Source organism: Nipponia nippon, unplaced genomic scaffold (assembly GCF_047370975.1).
Source record: "Nipponia nippon isolate SJK-2023a ecotype South Korea unplaced genomic scaffold, ASM4737097v1 scaffold_10, whole genome shotgun sequence".
NCBI lineage: Eukaryota > Metazoa > Chordata > Aves > Pelecaniformes > Threskiornithidae > Nipponia > Nipponia nippon.
Genome location: NW_028262291.1, coordinates 3,429,861 through 3,439,821, shown reverse-complemented (window position 1 = coordinate 3,439,821; position 9,961 = coordinate 3,429,861). Strand labels below are relative to the sequence as shown.

Sequence of the window (9,961 nt, the reverse complement as noted above, 5' to 3'; positions counted from 1 at the left end):
TTCAGCTGGTCTTTTCGTGCTTTAAAACTGAAGCAGTCCTTCTAAGGTTCATCAAAGGACTTCTGTGTCCATTTCCTTCTACACAGAAATTACACTTTGGCAGGTTCACTACAAAACTTAAGGAGATAAAATTCTTGTTACTGTGCATGCCCAGAGGTGATGTAGTTGCGATTAAGTCACCGGCACCTCTCTCTTGCCTAAATGAAATTTCAGATTACAAACTAAGCAGGCATGAAATTTGCTGAGAGCCTAGCTCCGATGCCAAGGCTGACAGGGTGGGTGAAGGAGCAGACGAGTCTGCTTTCGTCTATTGGCTATAAAAGAAATTTAGAGGCAGAAGATCCAGGTTCAGGTCTGCTCATATCATAACACGCTTCACTCCGCAGCCCTTACTTCTCATCAGAAAACTCTGCCAGTCAGCCTGTGCACTTCAGGATCTTCCACTGAACCCTTGGGTGCCTGAAGCTCCAGAGTTTTTCATTTTTAAAATACCTTGCCAACTAGGAAAACCTTCAGACAACTAATTTCAGGCACTTCCAGACCAAAGGAAGGATTTGTTTATCCTTGAAGTGATGCTATGGACTCCAGAGAATGATCTGGAGGATGCCGTAGTTAGATTTCTAAACCAGACCCTGACCAAAGCCCTCTGAGTGCCAGATTGCCACTGGGCCTGACCCGTCACAGCAGAACTGAAGATGACTTGGGTGCGCGATGTCAGATACAAATGCTTTCATTAATGCTGCAGATTCACCACTGTGCAGAAAAGATCTCACAGAGCCAAAGAAAGAGCGTGGTTCTGGAGCCCCTGTATTTAAAGTGCTGTTATGGCAGAAACTGCGGTCTCTCCCTAAGTCACTGCTTAAAGATTTTGTGTTAATTGCCACCAAATGCATCTGTTCTCTCTGAGGTATGTCCCTCACCACCGGATTCGCTTTATAAATGAGAGGCCCTCTCCTGCTCCTCTGCCCTAGGTAATCACGATGGCTTTGCTCCTTCCCGTAGGGTACTGCGACCGCTGGGAAGGAGGTCGTAGCATGTAGGGTTATCCTGACTCACGGGATCTGCCCCCCAGTGCAATGCAACTGTGAACGCCTACGGAAGGGGAGTGACTTGACTTTGGTTGCCCACATCCTGAATACAAGAGTGGTTAAAATTTTAAATAAAAAGATGGTGGTAGCAGCATTTCCTCGTCATCTACCCTAACCCGCTCCCCCTGTGAAGTACTCATGCCTTACCAGAATGAAGAAATGTAGGCAGCTAACCTGAGGCAACGATAGCAGGCTATTAACCCCTTTCTCTCATACGAGCCTTACTGCAGTCCTGGTGGTACAGAACTGGAGACCTTCTTCAGTGTTTCCTTGGTTTGCTGCTGGCTGTTGTGCGCCCTGTTAGATGCATACTCCTCGCATCACGTCTGGGGCTTTGGCACATAATTAACAAACCTAGACATCAGGTAACCTACAGCACCGCTACACCGAGATTCGGAGCACGCTTGTGTCACAGTGAGTCTCATTCAAATAAAGCTCCAATACCGTGTTATTAGAAAAGCACTAAGAATAACTTTTTGGAGAATGTACGTGTTATTCACATGAGCAAGCCCACTGATTTCCCACAAATTGTTCCATATATTTCAATGGGAACAGAGGGATCTTTTTGAGAGTTGAAAGATCAGTACTTCACTTAAAACACAGTAGGAACAACACTTTGAATACTTATGTCTTTGTAATTTAACAAAGAAAGGAAACACTTGGCAAGGTTTTGAGTGTTTCCTGTGATTTGTTTGGAGCTTAATGGCTCTCATTGTCTTCCAGGACTGGAGCTAAGCATTCTTACAAATAAAAAGTCTACGGCAAGAAACTATTAAATTTCACTAACCAAGGGAAGCAAGTTATTTCTACCTACTTTAACTTAGCATTAGGAGTCTCACACACTTTAATAAGGCGTGATATAATTTTAAATCAACAAAAAACCTGCTTGGAAAATGGTTGGGATAATGCTGTCCTAGTGATTGCGAGAAGAGCAGGATGAGCCTCGTATAAATGCGGAAATGTCTCCCTATCTCTTTACTTGCAATTACCCTTTACTTAACTTTCCTGTCTTGCAAATACTAGAAATTATGGTTTTGTATTCACACCCATTGCAGTAATATCAAATGGACGATGAAAACCTATCTTCTATTATGCTAGATGCTGAAAGATCACTTCTGTTATTTGACGGACAACTCCAGGCTCAGGGTACACTTTCTGCTTTGTAACTCACTTTTGCTGCATCTTCTCTGTATGGTTCCTTTCATAGACTCCCTGCCCACCCTTGTTCAGGAAATCATTGCCATGGTTCCTTTAAAGAAGGAACCAATTAAGCCACTAAATTAAATTAAGCCACTAAATTAAGCCACTAAAACAAAATCCCCAAAAGTAAACTGTGTGCTCGTATTTTAAGTGTTCCTTAGACTAGTGTTACCTAACCTTCTCCGACCCAGGGGCAGCAATACCTGGCGAGCAAAGCAATACAGGCAATGTTGTACTTTGCGTTCTGTCAGCCTGGATCAAAGTAACGGCTTCGCATGGCTACAAGCAATGTTAAAAGATCTGTGGGCATCTTGCTTTCTTCAAGCCGTAGGTTCAGGACTACTGACTATTGAAATACATCTCTGGAACACAGATTAGAAAATTTTTTATTTTAGCTGACTAATGAGGTTTTAATACCAGCTCAGTTTAAAGCCACATCAGCACTAAAGCTTTTATAAATATTAACCCTTTTATGAGAAAGCTCAGAGCACTTTGTTAACATTAACAGACTTGCTCCTACAGCAACACACCTTCTTCAAGAAAGTTATTAGCTCTGCTACACACTCGGGACCACAGACAAGTGACCATGCCCCCACTGCTGCAACAGCGGTCTTGTTTAGGACAAGTTTTAACCACAGCAACTTGAGGTCTCTGCTGCCTGCAAAATTATTCGGCAACCTGCGAGACGGAGTTTCTGTTTGGTTCCCAACTGCTGTGCTTCAGCCGGCTCTGCTACCCGCTCCACAGCCTTCACGGCACAGACACAGCCCTCGTGAAGGTCATGCAGAAGCCCACAGTTGCATTTCCAGGCTTTCAGTTCAAAGTCTTGAATTCCAAGATTCATTTTTTCTCTTTCTTTTTCCCTTCTCTCATCTGCCATGTCAACTCCAGGTTATAGAGACTGCTGTACTGTAATAGTAACCCAAAGAAAAAAACATGGCATATTTGTGTAACTCCTATACATCCTAAATTATAATTTGTGACATCTCCAGTACAATCTGTGATGCAGATACAGCCTTGAAACCATCAGCTGTCTTGCATTTTACGGCTGATTGGTATCCTGGTCTATAAGGAGCAAGCACATTCCAGCTGGAGAGCAGGCATGTTTTTGTTGTGTTGTGGGTTTTCCAAATTTTTAATAAGAGCAATTTCTTATGCCTTATTTGATCATCTGTTATACTAAACATATTAAATCCATATTAAACCTGCCTAAACCCAAATTTCATTTTAAAAAGGTGAAAAGTCTGATCATTATTTTAAATAAAATTTGCTCTGTTAGAATCAGCATATGGTAGTAATTTATAAACATTTGCTGCTGTAAGACTGCACTGATTGCAATGCCCATTATGTTGCCTCACATTAAAATCACAATATGTAATTCCTATGTCACAATGATGCGGTCTCCAAGTATAAAAGCCATCAACACAGCTTGCAGGCAAGAAATTCTTTTACATTTTAAATTACATTTGCAGGACTCAAATTTACTGTTAACTTAATATCAGAAGCAAATCAGGGAAAGATGGCACGCTGCAACAGCTCCTGTGAGCCTCCCATGTAAAAAAACAAAAAACCACTCTGCTCTCATGGGAGCTGTTTTATCCTGCAGCTTGAGAAAAGACTTGCTCTTTCTGACAAAGCTCTCCCATTGTGTCAGAGAAAAAAATCTTTACGACCAAGAGAACCAATGAGTGAAATGAGTCCCTATACAGAGATACTGAGAGAAATTAACTTTTTACAGATTTGTGAGAACACACAAACCCAAAACTTTGCCTTCATCTCTTATAATATTTTTACTTCATTTTTGGACTGCCAAAGGAAAATTGTACGGTAGGAAAGTAAGACAATAATTGTCTGTTTTGGGGGAAGATGAAGAACAAGGGCTGATGTGATGACTGGCAGTATACAGAGCTTCTTATAATAGTGTTATTTGAGTGAGAAGAATTGAGAAATGATTAGTGTCTGTTGCAAGTAACGCTGTTCAGTTGGAGCGAAGAATAATCATTAAGGTCTGTGGGAGTCTGTTCAAGAACAACAGCTTCCATGGGAATGGCACAAATGTCTGGAGACCGGCAGTAAGGGAATGGTGCTGATGAGGGGCAGAGGACCAGCAGGTGGCCTCAGCCCTCTCTCCTTGGAGAGCTGCAGGGAAAAAGGTCAAGGGAAGCTGGAAGGAGAAAGGGAGAAATCCCACAGCTTCCAAGGATGAAAGACTCAACAGTGACGACCACAGCGATCTTGATCATTTCGAGGGCTAGTTTGTCTTTGAGCCTCACACAGGTATGTAAAAATGCACTAATCATCCCTCCCCACCCCTCCACCCACCCCAAAACACCTTCCAAAAATCCAGAAGAATTTGGGCATATTTGAAAAAGCATGCCCCTTATTTAGGTGCTCAGGCATCAGGAATCTGGTCTTATGTGCTCATGTTATAAAAACATTTGCTGAATACTTCTCTGATGAAAGTGGCTTTTATTTCAGCTCGAGATGACATCCTATTTCTGGTTTTAGAATGGCTACCATTTCTGGATTAGGATGATCTAATCCACATCGCGCTTTGTAACAAAGCCAACACCAAAATCACTAAAATGCAATAACAATGAGTGAGCGTTAAAAAGAAGCAGAATGTACAACACAGAATACTCTGTGCTTTATGGTCGTCACTTACTTCATGGCACTTCAGCATGACCCTCTTCTGACAACAGCAGTCATGAGAGCAAATAAAAATGACAAAATGGAATGACTGAAACACTGCAAAAATTACTGACAAAGCAAGCAATCCTGTGAAACTGGCTGAAAAACAGTTAACGAAATGAAATGAATCTAATGGGACAGCAGTAAACTGAAAAATCAAGGCTTGAGAATTATCCCACAAGATACGTATTTCATCATCTGCAACACCCAGACATCCTTTACACTAAACCAAATGTAGGGTCACTCCCTATGCAGAACTCACTTACTGAGTTCAGTTCTGCCTCACCTCGTTGTGAAAAAATAGGAACTTTTCCAGATAGTCATAAAAAAAAAATGCAGAGATGGACAAAAACCCTGGCCATAGGCAGTTTCACTTTTAAAACTTGCTATGCCAACACTGTACAGGTTATTTTTCCTAGAGGACTTGATCCTGCATGGTTAAGCATCCTCCATAACTCCCACGTTTATAATGAGCATTTCCCAGTACCAAGAGTGACGCCCAACCTGCCACAGAAGCCATGGGGACATTGTGCAAACACAGCCGGAGAAACATAAGCACCGTTTGAAATAGAAATTGTTTCTCCCTATGGCAAAGCTATCGATCACTTTGCTACGGTGATGGTAGAGAGCAGCAGCAGTTGCTGTTCATTATTCCTTATTAGTACACCGGAGTCGTGGTGGAAGGATGCTGTTTTCACTGGGGGCTGTGGTTTTTTTCTCCTTCGCAGCCACTGGCTCTATTCTGCGTTAATCACGCTGACATTATTCAGTCGATCTCGCAGGCTTGCACTTGATCATTACGTTGCTAAGCGACTGCTGGGTTCAGAGACAGAGCGAACACTCCTCCCTTAACCTGATAAAAACCCCTGCATTAGTCGTCTTCCCATTTCTTTTATCAGCTCCATATAAAAGTCAGTAGCCTCTTAAGTGAATTTATAGCACCGCTATATTTATAGCATCATGGTCGATACTGCAGTTATGCCTCCCGTCCTCCCCGCTCTGCTTGCTGACAGCAGAGCATCACCTGCCAAGCCGCAGGGCTCTCCCGGGCTGGGTTTTCCCATCTCTGTACCTGTGCATATGCAAATTTGGAAATGGGAATCATGATCAAAGGTCATCATTAGGGATTTAGCGCTGGGTATTTGGGTTAAATAGAGCCCCGTATCCAACCACCCTCAACCTTTTCTCTAAGGAAGGATGGGCAAAAATGGAGGAAGTGACAGTCGGATGTTGTGGCCGGACTACATGGAGAGACCAGATAAAAACCTCTATCACCAGGACTGATCTCCAAAATTTCCTAAAGTAAATAATGGCCAAAATTGGGAGTGGGATTAGCTCCGGTCTAGAACCTTCTGATCAAACCTTTTAATTATGCTTCTATTAGTACAAAGTAAGCAGGCACATCCTTTCGTTCCTTCCTCTTTTTCCTATCCCTACCAGTCCCCTTTTTCCTATCCCACGGCTGGTCACTGCCGCTGAGAAGCAGATGGTTTCCAGTCAAATGTTTGCATGCTCTATTTAAAAAACCTTCAAACTCGGTGTCTCCATAAGAACCATGGAAAACTATAAATACACCGTGTAAAATTATTGCTAAACCAATGTGCAGAGAAAAAAAGCAAGTCTAGGGTCATTTTTTAATGTAATAATTGAGAGAGAAATGCTGCTCAGTACTGTAGAACAATGTCTTCCTAATCCTCATTTATCAAAATCATGAAAGAAGATATTTTTATGGGTTTCTGTAGCAAGCCATTACCCAACTATCTACAATTTAATTCATCGCTATGCTACCCTAACGGGGTAATTGCCATGAGTGAACTACAATTGTATGTACTGGCTGTGCAAAAGTAACTCCTAGTGATATTTAGAATTGCTGTCTGGGCTATAACTTCATATATGTTCCAATGAGCAAATATGTATTTTTAATTTCATCAGGCTGCTAGTGCTGTGAACATAACCCAAGCGAGCCTGTGAACAATGTTCCTATTTATAACACTTCCCAATACTTCTCTTTGGCTGAAGGATATGAACAGGCGTACTCATTTTTTATCACTTTTCCTTTAGCAGAGCTAACGAGTTGTTCTTTAATTTAGCAGAATCCCTGCTTTCCATGAGCTAAAATTCCTTGCTCCCTTTCTAATGCTACCTCACAGAAAAGGGCTACAAGCTCTACAATTGGTTGTCCTAGGATTTACAGTATTAGAAAAAAGTCAAGAAACTCTACAAATTTTAGCTTGAAAATTTAAATATTAACTTTAATACTTGGAATTTTGGCAAGATGGTATTCCTTGGTCATAATACTTGACAGCTTTGTGAAAAAATGTGTCAGTCGTGCAATTGGGCTAGAAAGGCTGTACTTAACTTTTTAAAGGATAAGGCAGGAGTAAAAGCAGTAAAAAAAGCGCCTTTGTCTGGGAAGCATTTACCATGCAACCATCGCTTCTGTGCAGGCACCTTTGAGAACGGAACTGAATTTAATGCAGACAGTTCAGGGCATAAACATACGTAACGCAACAAAAAGAAATTGGAGCATTTTCTCCACTGTGATAAATTCTGCTATTAGCCTTTTGCTCCCTCTTTCACACTCTTTATCAAGCTCAGAAATCAATCCTCTCTCATCCGTCCCCGGAACGTGGCGCTGGTTAAGCTGAGAGAGAGGGGAAGGTGCCAGCCTTGCTCCAGGGGCAGCCGGGAACGGGGCGCAGCACAGCCAGGCAGACACCACCTGACAAACCACCCCTGCTTTACAAGCAGGGCTTCTGAGTCTACAAGTGATCTTCTCAATTTACATCGCTCTACCTCACTCTTGTTAAGATGAAAAAGAATTGCCTGCAGCACCTTTTAAAACATACTTTTAATATCTGTAGATAGTTGGATCTCTTCTGCTGTCTCTGATCTATTACTTAGCTTAAAAAAGAAATCCTGAGTGACCTTTTCTGATCATTTTTAGTATCTTCAATTCACCTAATTTTCTGGAGCTCAATTAAAAAATAATGTAATTCCATCCATTTTGAAAACAGAAGGAAACAAAATACAGCCCTCTTACCTTCCGTTCCCACCAGGAATTCTGTGGAGGTGTCATTTTCTTCCACAGTCAAATGGCAGCCAAGAGTTTTGCTGCTCTATGCCACTGTCGACTTTTCTTATTTATTACCTCATAGGTCTTGCAGTATTGTTAGATCCCAAGATCCTCTCTCTAGTTTGCAAAGACTCCCCCATTTGGGTTTACTTTTCAGGAAAGAAGTAGGATTTCAGCCACATTGAAATAATGCTTTGTGTGGTTTGGTTTCCAAATTGAGTCTCTGTATTCCATAATGAAGACTATGTAATTTGCCAAAGCTGAGTTATAAGAATTAAAAAAGCTAAAGGACAGAAAAGCAACATAACTTTCTAACACTGTCCAAGTCAGACTTTTCTCTAAAATGTAACATATATGGGACTACTCTTGCTTACATGATAGTTTGCTTTTCTCCAATGAAGTGATAGTTTTCCAAAATTTTTTCCAGCCTTTATACTTGTTTAAATGACTTTTCACAAAAAAGATGTATCTCTCTTTGCTTCTACTTTTCATTTTCCTCTCAGTAATGATAATACTTTGACATATTTACAGTTCATTGTAGTTGCTAGCCTCAATTATTTTCTAATAAAATAGGGACACTAACGATCTCTGCTGTAACCTGGAAATAACTATCAGTTTAAATATAAAAGATGATAAATAATATTATACATATGAAGCTAGAGGCAATACGTTCATATGGCTTAACAAAGAAAGATGAGCAAGGTCTAGCAAAAATAGTATTCTTGAAGACATAAGAAAAATAATATGAAATGAAATTGTCAGAGACATCTGCAAGACAAGACTTATGTAAATTCAAGCTTAGTGCACAAGTATTGATTTTATGCTTGCCTGAGGCATTTTCAAATGTATAGTGTTCAGTTGCCGTGCTAACTTTGTTTAAAGACTCTCTTCATCAGGCAGCCAGTATATATTGTTTTTCTTGTGCAGTTTTCATTGGTTTTTGGTTTTGTTTTGTTTTGTTTTGTTTTTTTTTCATATATTAAGGCTTTTCCTGTACAGACAACTCAATTTCTACTCCATTTAGTCAAGTGCCACTGACAGGAATTCCGGAATTGCAGTGTTTTTCTTCCATCTCCATTCTAAAAATTGTATAACCTCCATGCGTCCCTGTCACGTTTGATGACTTCCACCTTGCAGGAAATAATATAACCACCTGACGCTGAGGCTTTTGATCACGCTGTTTTCTGAATAAGCAATTATTTGCAATTAACAGAGCCACTCTTCCCCTAAAACCAAATTATCTTCATGCATGCAAAGAACAGTAGCTTTTCAAAGGCCAAGTTAGTTATTATCCAGTAGAATAAAATTGACTTAGATGGTATCTTTTTAAAAAAAACAAAGTCAGCACTGCATTTCTGCAAAAAATGCATTTCTATGGAGCAGTCCGGGCCAAACAATATGCAATACCTCAGTAAAAGGTACATTTAACTGCTGTATGTAAGGCCAAACCAGTCCACAACACAAAAAGAAATACCTCAGGCTCTCAATAGAACTAACAAAATTACCTTTTTTTTTTTCGTAAGCGTGGATTTCATGATATTATATCCAAATTCCACAGACACGTGACTACACAATTACTTGTACATTTACCCAATGGTGTCTGACTACGGTAGGTTACTTATCACCTAATTACCTTTCAGAAACCACTTATATGCAAATGCATTGCACTACACTACCAGGGCTGCTGCTGTTGGGAGAAGGGAGCCATCCCCTTGAACCTGTAAACATCAGAGACTATTCACTAATGAGCGTGCACGATAGCAAGTAAGAACTTAAACCCCATAATACTAAGTGGTAGAGATGCTAAATTAACTTTTTAGTAACAACATGACTAGTGCAAAGTGATTTCGATGAGTGATTTTCTAAGATAGCATTATACTTCATGATAAAGTGGGTTAGCAGAGGT

At 40.6% G+C, this 9,961-nt stretch overlaps 1 protein-coding gene across 5 annotated transcripts in view; it reads right to left on the bottom strand.

Moving 5' to 3' along the window:
* SHANK2 (SH3 and multiple ankyrin repeat domains 2) overlaps positions 1 to 9,961 on the bottom strand; it is a 326,771-nt gene that overhangs the window by 4,758 nt on the left and 312,052 nt on the right. The window lies entirely within an intron of this gene.